The sequence below is a fragment of the Papaver somniferum genome, chromosome 1 (genome assembly GCF_003573695.1).
Source record: "Papaver somniferum cultivar HN1 chromosome 1, ASM357369v1, whole genome shotgun sequence".
NCBI classification, from domain to species: Eukaryota; Viridiplantae; Streptophyta; class Magnoliopsida; order Ranunculales; family Papaveraceae; genus Papaver; species Papaver somniferum.
Genome location: NC_039358.1, coordinates 160547155 through 160557132, shown reverse-complemented (window position 1 = coordinate 160557132; position 9978 = coordinate 160547155). Strand labels below are relative to the sequence as shown.

The 9978-nt window shown below is 35.4% G+C and overlaps 2 long non-coding RNA genes across 2 annotated transcripts; both read right to left on the bottom strand.

The window, feature by feature from the left end:
- Window positions 1–4121: 4121 nt before the first annotated feature.
- Window positions 4122–6315, bottom strand: LOC113333758. Its single transcript, XR_003352329.1, has 3 exons — window positions 6290–6315; window positions 4918–5128; window positions 4122–4165 (listed from the first exon to the last, which is right to left on the bottom strand). It is a non-coding gene; the product is annotated as an uncharacterized LOC113333758 (long non-coding RNA).
- A 287-nt stretch (window positions 6316–6602) lies between these two features.
- LOC113333753 lies at window positions 6603–8391 on the bottom strand. The gene is made up of 4 exons (XR_003352319.1): window positions 8316–8391; window positions 8082–8244; window positions 7467–7530; window positions 6603–6673 (listed from the first exon to the last, which is right to left on the bottom strand). It is a non-coding gene; the product is annotated as an uncharacterized LOC113333753 (long non-coding RNA).
- Window positions 8392–9978: the final 1587 nt, after the last annotated feature.

The window sequence follows — 9978 nt, the reverse complement described above, 5'->3', positions numbered from 1 at the left end:
TTCATCTCACATGAAAACCACTCCCCCTTACATAATGATCCGAAAACCATATGTATTTGTAGTGTGAACTACACATTAATTCTCCCCCTTTTTGTCAATAAAATTGGCAAAGGTACAAAAACTAGTGGGATCCTAATGAAATTTCCATAAAGACACTTCATGACCAAAAGAAAGTACATATCAACTTTTTAGATGCAATCATATAGTCAAAACTAAATGCATTCATCAAGGAGTTTATAAAGATACAAGATAACTCCTATAATATTCCACAGCCGCACTCCCCACAAATATTTGGCAATTAAGCACAAGTTCAATTAAGAACTCTCCCCCATAAAATGTCATTCCCGAAAGAACAACAAGAGCGACCTTATTTTCACAAGAAAAAAGGATTTCTTCGGACATTAACAAATCACATAAGAATATGAATTTGTACCCAAAAATCTCAATTAAATTAAGCACAAGATAACCCATGAATTTAATCGGAAATGCTCACATAAGAAAACTTACGGAGCCGCACGATATAAAATAAAAATATGGATCAGGAAAGATCAATACTGCGGAATAACAAAGATTTATTTTATTTCTCATCACCATTTGCACAACGATATATAATAGACTTAATCTTTGTAAACAAAAGTTCATCCTTTCTTCCATCAATATTTTCATAATGACATAAAAGGCTTAACTTTTGTTTTGCCAAAAGTTCATTCAATCTTTTATCAATACTTGCATATCGACATATGAATGACTTAACTTTTGACCATGTATGGGACACTCATAGTTCACGGATGCAAACACACATATCCCATAACAAGTTGCAATATATGAAATCATAAATATTAATACCGCAAAATCATCTTCCAAACAACCTTTAGAATTTAAATAAATAAATCTAAAAACATTGAAGATGAAAATGTTGGACATAACTATGTGTAATCACAATAATGGTTATTCCAAACCCTAGTTATCCTTCTTAAAACCACAAGAATAAATTCTCATAAGAAGTTTCCTAGACATTGAGACCTCTGAAAAATTCTTTGTCGTCCCCGAACTCCTTGTCGTCAACAACCATGAGAACAAATGGTTCGTGAAGAAAGGAGTCAATTCCAACAAAACTTCTAGGCTGAAGATGTCGAACTAGGGCCTTCTGAATTTCAAGAGTTCTCATAAAAAAGCCTTTATTTGTTGAATCTCCTTTCTTGTTTCCTTCAACTCTTCAAGAACATCAGAAAACTTCTGAGAATTGGAAGGAACAACCCTTGGCTTCCTCACATTCCTTCCTTTTCTTTTCAAAGTTGGAGGTATCAGAGATTTTTCTTTTTCATTCATGATTGATGGCTTAACAATCATATTAACATCTTTTCCATCAGAAGACATGATGCTTGGAGTATCCATATGCGTACGGGTTTGTGAGAGGAAATCACAAAATCTCAACAAGCAGTCTTAGGTTAAAAAGAGTTTTAGAGAAGGAAAAAGGTATGTAGGGTTACGAAACCTTTAAACACATAGGTTCGTGTACACACAACTCTTAATCTTATAAAAGGTAGAATTGTATATTTTAACCCTTTTTTTTATTAAGAAACAGAGAATACTTTTCCAATATCAATTAGATATGAAAAGCGGCACGAATTCCAGATATTACAATGCTCTCAGAGCAAAATCTTAAAAAAAAAGAAAATCAAAACAATAAAAAAGATTCTTTTTTTAAAGCCTGAGGTGTGCAAAATCTTGACTCTTTTGATCAGGCACATGAGACAAGATGCACTAACCAACACAATTTAAGTTGTGCTGGGGTGAACAATGATTTGTCCACCATATCCTTTTTGATTGGAATTCATAGAACCTTGTTTCTCATAATGTTTAGACCATGAACTTCTTTCTAATGGTCTTGTCTTATCCTTGGAAACTAACTTCTTCGACGAAGATAAAATCTTACATACCTCAGCGGTCTTTTGAACAAGTTTCAGCTTGTTTGCTAATCGATTTTCTCTTCGTTGAAGTTTGTTGACATGCCTCAATTTGTGTTTGTACTTGAAACACTTTGACAGTTCATGACCTTTGAGTGAATAATATGAGAATGCAACCTGGAAAGTGATTCAGATGCCTGAGATGTGTGACGAGGTGTCAACTCGCAAATAATATATTCCTTACTTCTCTTACACTAACTAGTAGTACAATGACAAGCAGGTTCGTTCCTAAGAGAGAGTTGAGTCTAAGTTGTCAATTCAATCTCTGAATAAGAATAATGCAAATATGAGGATGAATATGATCAATGACTCTTTCTCAGTCACGAAACATGAATCTTATCAATATAGCTATGTTTCTGCAAGTATCCATTACTAATAACCCTGGAATATTTAGTACGCTCAAATACTCCGCAATCTCTTAATTCACTGGACACAAAAGCTCTCGACTACTGGATTCTACTTGCCAAGTTTCCTAGAAGTACGCTCTCTAGGTGTGACTTAAACAAATGCATTAAGTTTCGTGAGATAGGCTATTCTTAGTGACAAACACAAAAGCTCGATTCATCTACTAGTGTCATTCAATACATATGATTACTTAACAACATCCCATCGTCAATGACCACATATTACTACTTGTATTAAGACTCTCTAGACAATTACGGGTCGAAAAGGTCTCAACTAGCATTAGAATCATCCATAAACAAATTTAATTTGCAACTTAAACGATTCAAAAATAACTCATAAGCACTATTAGCACAGTAGAGAATGAGCAATAACGAATAAAATGAAAGACGCAAAACAGTTTAAATATCAATTGGAGTTCATGTTTCGGACATCAAAATTGTCCCTAATCAAGATGCAATTAGCTACTGGAGTTCATTATAAACATAACAAATATAATAATACACAAGCAAACGATCTAGCAAACCAACGCAGCAGCAGGTGGAGTGAATGATGTATGTCCTGGTAGTGACGTCGTAAGGCGAGGAGAACTGTGGAGTTGTTATTGCTGCTGGTGTTGGATGCGACCTCAGGCCTATGCAGTGCTCTAGTAGTGGCTGTTTTGATGCATAAGGCTTGATACAGGAGCTTGCGATGGAACTGGTGTCGTTTGAGTATGAACTGCAACTACTATTGGTGGTAGGATTGGTGATGTTGTAGATGGTATGCAGGTGGATGGAGATGCAGGTGGGGAAGTTATGCAGAGGATATATGCGATGATGGAGGTGAGTGGTGATATGCAGGTGGTATAGTGATGTTGTATATGAATGGACTGATGGTGATAAAGGTTATGCAGGTGGTATATGATATGCAGATGGAGATTCAGGTGGTAATGGATTGGAGAGGAGCAGAGAGCTCATCTTTGTTGAGATGAAACAGTCGCCTGATGTATGGGGTATAAGATCTGTAGTTTTAGGTTTTTCCTCCTTTATGATGTCTTCTATGCCCTGTAAAATCGCAACTTAAACAGCCTCCAATAATCCTGGCCATTCATCTCTTCCAAACCAACGGCAACAACACCACTTGTGGATGTTTTCACGGACTCAAAATATATCCAGTATTTACACAGGTTCGTACCCAAAGTAGCTTACCTTGTTGATGTCAAAAACTCCTCCTAGCCTAGCCCTCATACACTATCGAGCCCTGGCCACAGAAGCACAAGACCAATGCAGAACTGCAGCTTCTTTACTGACTTTCCGGAATGGGAAAAATATGGTTTAGTCCAAAAACCAGTCCAAAATTGCGGTTTAGTCCAGCTCGAGTCAACTAGGTACAAATTAGTCTGAATATATGAAAAGTACACTAATAACCCTTAATATTTACAATTAGTCCAAATATTTGTATTTTAGTCCAAAATGACTCATGATGACATCATCAATTTTAAATAATATATAAATATTTAAAAAACAATTTAACTTTCGAACCGCTCATCCAAAATTTACAAACTTTATATATTAGAAAAGCTCTTTTCGAGATCTACAAAAAGAGTACCCATATGACTATATAATTTTCACTTTTTAAATTTTTTTAATTCACACTAGTGTACAACTATGGACACATCGGCAAAAATACAGAAAATCCAACATTCATGATAGCCAGACTACCACTCTAGTCTGCACAGGCTGACAAAAATATCAACCACGCCAAGATCTTGCTGAATAATGGCAGGATTTGCATAGGATGGTTTAGCAGTTAACCTGCATCCAAGAAAAATCAATAAAACATAAGAAACCACATCTTGAAGAAAAAAAACGATAACCTTTCACCAACAACCACATAAGAAATAAAGCAAAGAAAAAGATCAAAATAAAAAGTTAAACAATTATTAAATTAAAGAAACACGATCCATTTGGGCCTAACTACACAAACTTAATATCAACAAATACGAACCAAAGTTTCCCTTCTTGACAAATCAGTCACATGTTGCAAACCAAATTGAAACATACTAGAGTTCATTACAACTTCCACAGAAAAACCATAACTTTCAAAACATGCATGATGCAGATCATCCACAATCACACACAAACCTATTTTTTATGGGAATTACATAGATGCTGAGATGCACCAATCTGTACACCGCTGTAAAACACGAGAAACCTATTTTTTCATGGAAAATACACGGGTGCACCAGTGTGTACACCCTTGCCAAACATGCACAAAACCTATCACTCATAACCACACAAAAATGTACTTTTTCATTGAAAAACACAGGTGCACCAATATGCACACCACTGTAAAACATGCATAAAGACGATCATTCATAACCACACACAAACCTACTTTTTCTTGGGAATTGTACTAGTGCACAAATATGCACAGCCCTCCAAAACATGAATAAAGCCTAATTTTTTAGCTAAGATATCCTAATGCACAAAATCTTATTATCAGCTGAGACCAACATCAAAGTGCGCATCAAAAAGGGAACCAAATATACAATTAGACCAGATACCTATTACCATGTTGCAACATTTTGGGTTGCAAGCATAGAAACATGAGGCGAGGACCCATCTTTATCAGCTTTGACCTTCATTCCCCCTGCAATTGTGTTGCAACATCTTGAGCTACAAGCATAGCAACATATGGTGAGGTCATTTCCTAAGGCAAATGTGCTCACAACCTCCTTTATCCTCTTCAACTCATCCTCTGAGCTTATCCAGTTCCTGTAAATAAGATTAGACGAACAACATTAAAATGAAATGCAAGTTAAGAAAAGATATTATATAGAAGATCATGTGTATATGCACAGACCTCGCCAGCTCTGTCCAAGAGGTATGAACTGACTTCAGTGTCGGGCAGAGCGACTTAAAATCAACATGTGTACAATTATGTGCACATTAAGAATGAACATGTGTACAACTATGTGCACATTAAAAATGAACATGTGTACAATTATGTACACATTAACTATCGACAGGTCGATTGTAAACTATCGACCATGTACAGAATAAATGGGTAAAAACTCTTCATTTCTCTCAAAATGAACTTATGTGAAACGAAATATAAAATATTATAAAATATCGTTCGCAAAAAACAGATAAGTTTCTGCAAATTACAAATCTAAAATTGCACAGTTAGAAGATACTGATAAAGTCAATCCAGAATTTAGAAATCTATGTGAGGTTTTTCGAAAGGATTCTTACGAATACGAATTTTACGAAAAAAGGATTATTATTATTCCGTGGATTATGTCGCGCAACCAACTATAATTAAATGGGAAGAATTTCCTAAACTCTTTGTATCAATAAAAAAATAGATTAAATGAAAACTAATTCTCACATATAGAAGTTTTCTACCATCTCCTTCATATCAACCACTCATAACCCTACTGCTGCAAACAACTATAGCACCTCAACCATTCAACTCGAATCTTCTATCTTTGTCGTAGCTTTCTAAATGTCTGACATATTACTACAAAATCAAGAAAAAAAATCTTCGAGTCAGGGACTCAATCCATACTATATGTGGTTCTCCTCATCGCCTGACTCAATCCATACCATATGTGGTTCTCCTCATCGGGTTTAGATCTCGTAGAGAGCGATATGGATCATTGTAGTGATTCCTCGACTCAGGAAGAAATCTACGTCTATTGTGTATAGACAAGTCTAAATACGAATACTAATTTGATAGTTTCAGGTTCATAATCAATGTTGAAACAAAGTGCACGAACTGGTGTACTTAAAAGTACACTGCGTACAATCGGTGCACATATAAGTACACCGGTACAATAAAAGCAATGCACATAAAGGTTTTTACAGATTATCTTCACAGATTTTACAACGAAAGGAATAATTGGTTAGAGAGGCTACGTGTGAATAATTTACCTCGCCAACTTTGTTATCGTGAGATGTAACTCGTTTTGTTACTGCCGATATTGTTACCTATAAAAAGAAAATGTAAGAAATCATGACACACCAAGATGGGATGATAGAAAATATAAGACAAATAAAGTAGAAAAACAAGGGTAACGAGAAAAATAACGGTGAGCATAAAATAGATTTTGCACATCGATCATTTAAAATAACTTTTCTATTTATTTATGGACTTCTCAAAAAGAAAGTATGAACTATTCAAACTACTGGTGACTCTCAAATTAACCTATGTTAAATGATGCAAAAAAATCACCTAAACAGAAATCCACAAAAAAAAAAAAGATTCTTCAGCTTCAATGCGTCTCTTAGATATGATCGATCCTCATGATCTTCAACCTGAAAATTAAAATATTAGACATCATTTAGTTGCTTTGAAGAAAAAAATATAAATAAAAAACAATTAAATTGCAAAGCTATGCCAAACTTCAAAAAGAATAACACATGTACAACTATGTACACCATAATAATTAACATGTGTACAATTTAATACACATTAATAATTCAAAAATAAAATGTATAAAATGAGCACAAGCTACTAAGGCAAGTGTTTACTGTATCTGTAGATTGTAGAGAGCCAGATAAAAACTTGGACTAGTTGTCTCTTTAAGGTTGTTATGTTTGTTTAGCTAATAGGTGCTACCTTTTAAACCGTCTCCTAATGTATAACATAAAAATTTCAAAAAATAGTCGTGCACGGCAGTTGCTCAATTATGTAATAAAGTGATTGGACGCTTTGCATGAACTAATATTATGTTAGTTTAGTCATTTGTTTTTGATAAATGTACCAGCGACATTCAGGTTCTCAAACAGAAGTGCAAACAGAAAAATGAAATGATAATCAACCAATATGTCTCAAGTATGCAGTTCTTGTCCCATATCCTATCTATTTATATCTATATAAACAAGTACATTTTAAAATCCCTTCACAGAACATTACTCTTTCTGCCATGTTCTTTTCTAATTATTTTACTGCTTCAACAAATCTTTGATATGGAAAAACAATGTACAATAAAGTACACATACTATATAAATAAAGTTTATCATTTCATTTTATGTGTTCCTTTTACATAAGGCAAAGAAAATCGCTACACTTGTATCATTCTCAAATGAGGGTCAAGAGACTACTTACTAACCCATCCAGCAGCAAGCCCCCGGTCCTTGAATATCACCATTCAAACATGCAATAGTTTTGCCTATTAAAAAGTACCACCACCATTATCAGTAATACACCAACATGCAAAAATGGAAGATGATAAAAAATTTACACTACGAATGATAAATTGTCAAAATTACAAATTATGATCATAAGTGACTGTAATCTGGGCAACCCTCTAGGGTCAAATTCTCATGGTAACTTGTTGCTAGGGGGAGTAATCCATTCTTAGCAATGTGTAAGGAGCATGGGCATGCGTCAGGAGCATATTAGGTGAGGACAAAATACACCTAGACATGATGAAAATGAAACAAAGTAGTGCTACATATTCTAACTGAACTGAATTCTTATTACTAAGTTCTATTCATTCATGAATATAGTTTTCAGTGTTAACACCAACAAAGCCATATGGACAATTCACCTGATAAAAGAAATGGTATTATCCTCAGAATTGACCATTCAAACTGATAAAAAATGGTGTTGTCATCATATTTAATTCACATGAGATTGCATATGCACAAATCAATCAAATGGAACCATGAACAAACACCATACATACACAAATTAAAGATATGAAACAGTAATACTTACAACAGGGGTATGGATTTCTTTTTTATCCCGAGTATCATCAGGACCCCAAGAAGATAAAATTGGTGTTGTTGTTTAATAATAATTGTCATCATCATCCACATCCATATCGCCCTACTTTTGATGAGTTAATAATTGTTCGATAATAATTATAGTTTCTTCAGATCTAGAAAATCGAAGAAGAAGTAAAGAGGAAATCAATCAAATAACATAAAATGAAAGGATTAGAGCACTAACCCGAATAACGAATCTCTGTGGAAGAACAACAACTCTAAATCGCCTTTGTGTTTATCTCTCTCTCTCCAAAAAAATTCTGAGATCTAAAAAACATCGTAAAGACGAAAAAGGTAATTAAGGTAAGGTAAAATGATGGTATTTTTTGGATCGGCTGAAATTTAGACTAACTCGTCCAAAGTTTGGACTAAACTGTTAATGCGGGGGAGTTTTGGACTATCGTGTACTGGGCTTGGGAAGGGAGGACTAGAGTGTCCAAAGCCCAGGAATAATGGGATTAAATGTTTATTTCTACTTCCGGAATTGCACTGAACTGTAGTGGACCCATGGCTAGCAGCTGCAAAACCTTGTCACAAGGGTCAAGAAACTCTGAAAACTAACCCTTTTACTCAGCCAATGAACCTTGGTTGGCTAACGGACAACTTGGTGCAGTTGAGAGCTTGCTGTTCATCATAAATTTAACAGCAGAAAGCTTGTACTTTTCGCTGTTTTGTTGGCTCATAAACTCAATTCTAAATACAACCCAACTTCCCTTATCTGTGTCGAAGGCAACTTCTTAGCTAATGTCAAACATCTCCTGTATACATCCACCTGAAGCATTGCTCTAGCTTGGTGAAATTCAGCTGGGAAGTGGCTTAGACATTCTGTCAAACATTTGCTGTGCGTCTGGCAAACTGATGCTGGCCAAGTAATGTCTGTATATTGGAAGGTCACACACAACTCCTTCCCTGCAATTCATACAAGCCAAACATTCATTCACAAATTATCATCGTGATCTCATTACTCAGAATCACCCATTCAGCCATAAAGATCAATGGCAGCAGCTCAACTCAGTCTTGGTTCAATTCATACAAACTCGCTCCATCTTGCTGCCGAATTGCAACTTCATCTCAAACCCATCTTCTAATTCTCATTAAACTTCTGAAATACCACTCCAAACAACTCAGTTCATCCCCCAGTTCAACGACAACAGCTCCTCAGTTCATCCCCCAGTTCAGACTATGATAAAGCTTCTTAGTTTCTGTCCGCAAATCTCCCTTAGCCTCAACTGAGCCATCGTCACATAAAGCTTGCCGACGAGAAAGACTTGGTTGCAGCTCTTGTACCCATGGGTTAAGCCGGCAGTGAACTTGCTGCAAAGATGGTCTTGAGCTGTGAAGGACTGAATGAAGTAATCGACCCAGCTGCATGCTTAAATAAGAAGGGATTCAGGTGGCCCCAAGTACTGGCTGTCTGGTGCTCCAGTAATCCCACTTTTAGCACATAAAAGCCTCATATGCCTGCTATGCTTGTGTCCGTTGCACCCAATGCCTCCTAGCAATGCCTGGGATTCCAATTTGCTTTCTTCTTTATCATATGTCTCCAAAACACCTATAAAATACAAAAGAAGCATAATATACACAAATATGAGAGAAATAACCAAGAAAAGCGTAAGAAATTGCATATTCGAAAGATGTATTTTAAGCACTTATCAATGTGCAAGCTGCTAGACACACAGTGGAACCAGAAAAAGTAGACAGAGAGTTTCCAACGGAAAGGTCAATTTTTTCTTTCATATTGGTTGAGTTATTTTCTGAAATAATATCAAGATTGATGTATGTATTGCTACAATTATCAAAATGAATATTTTCACAAAGAAGCGCAATACTTGATTTTTCGTCTTCAT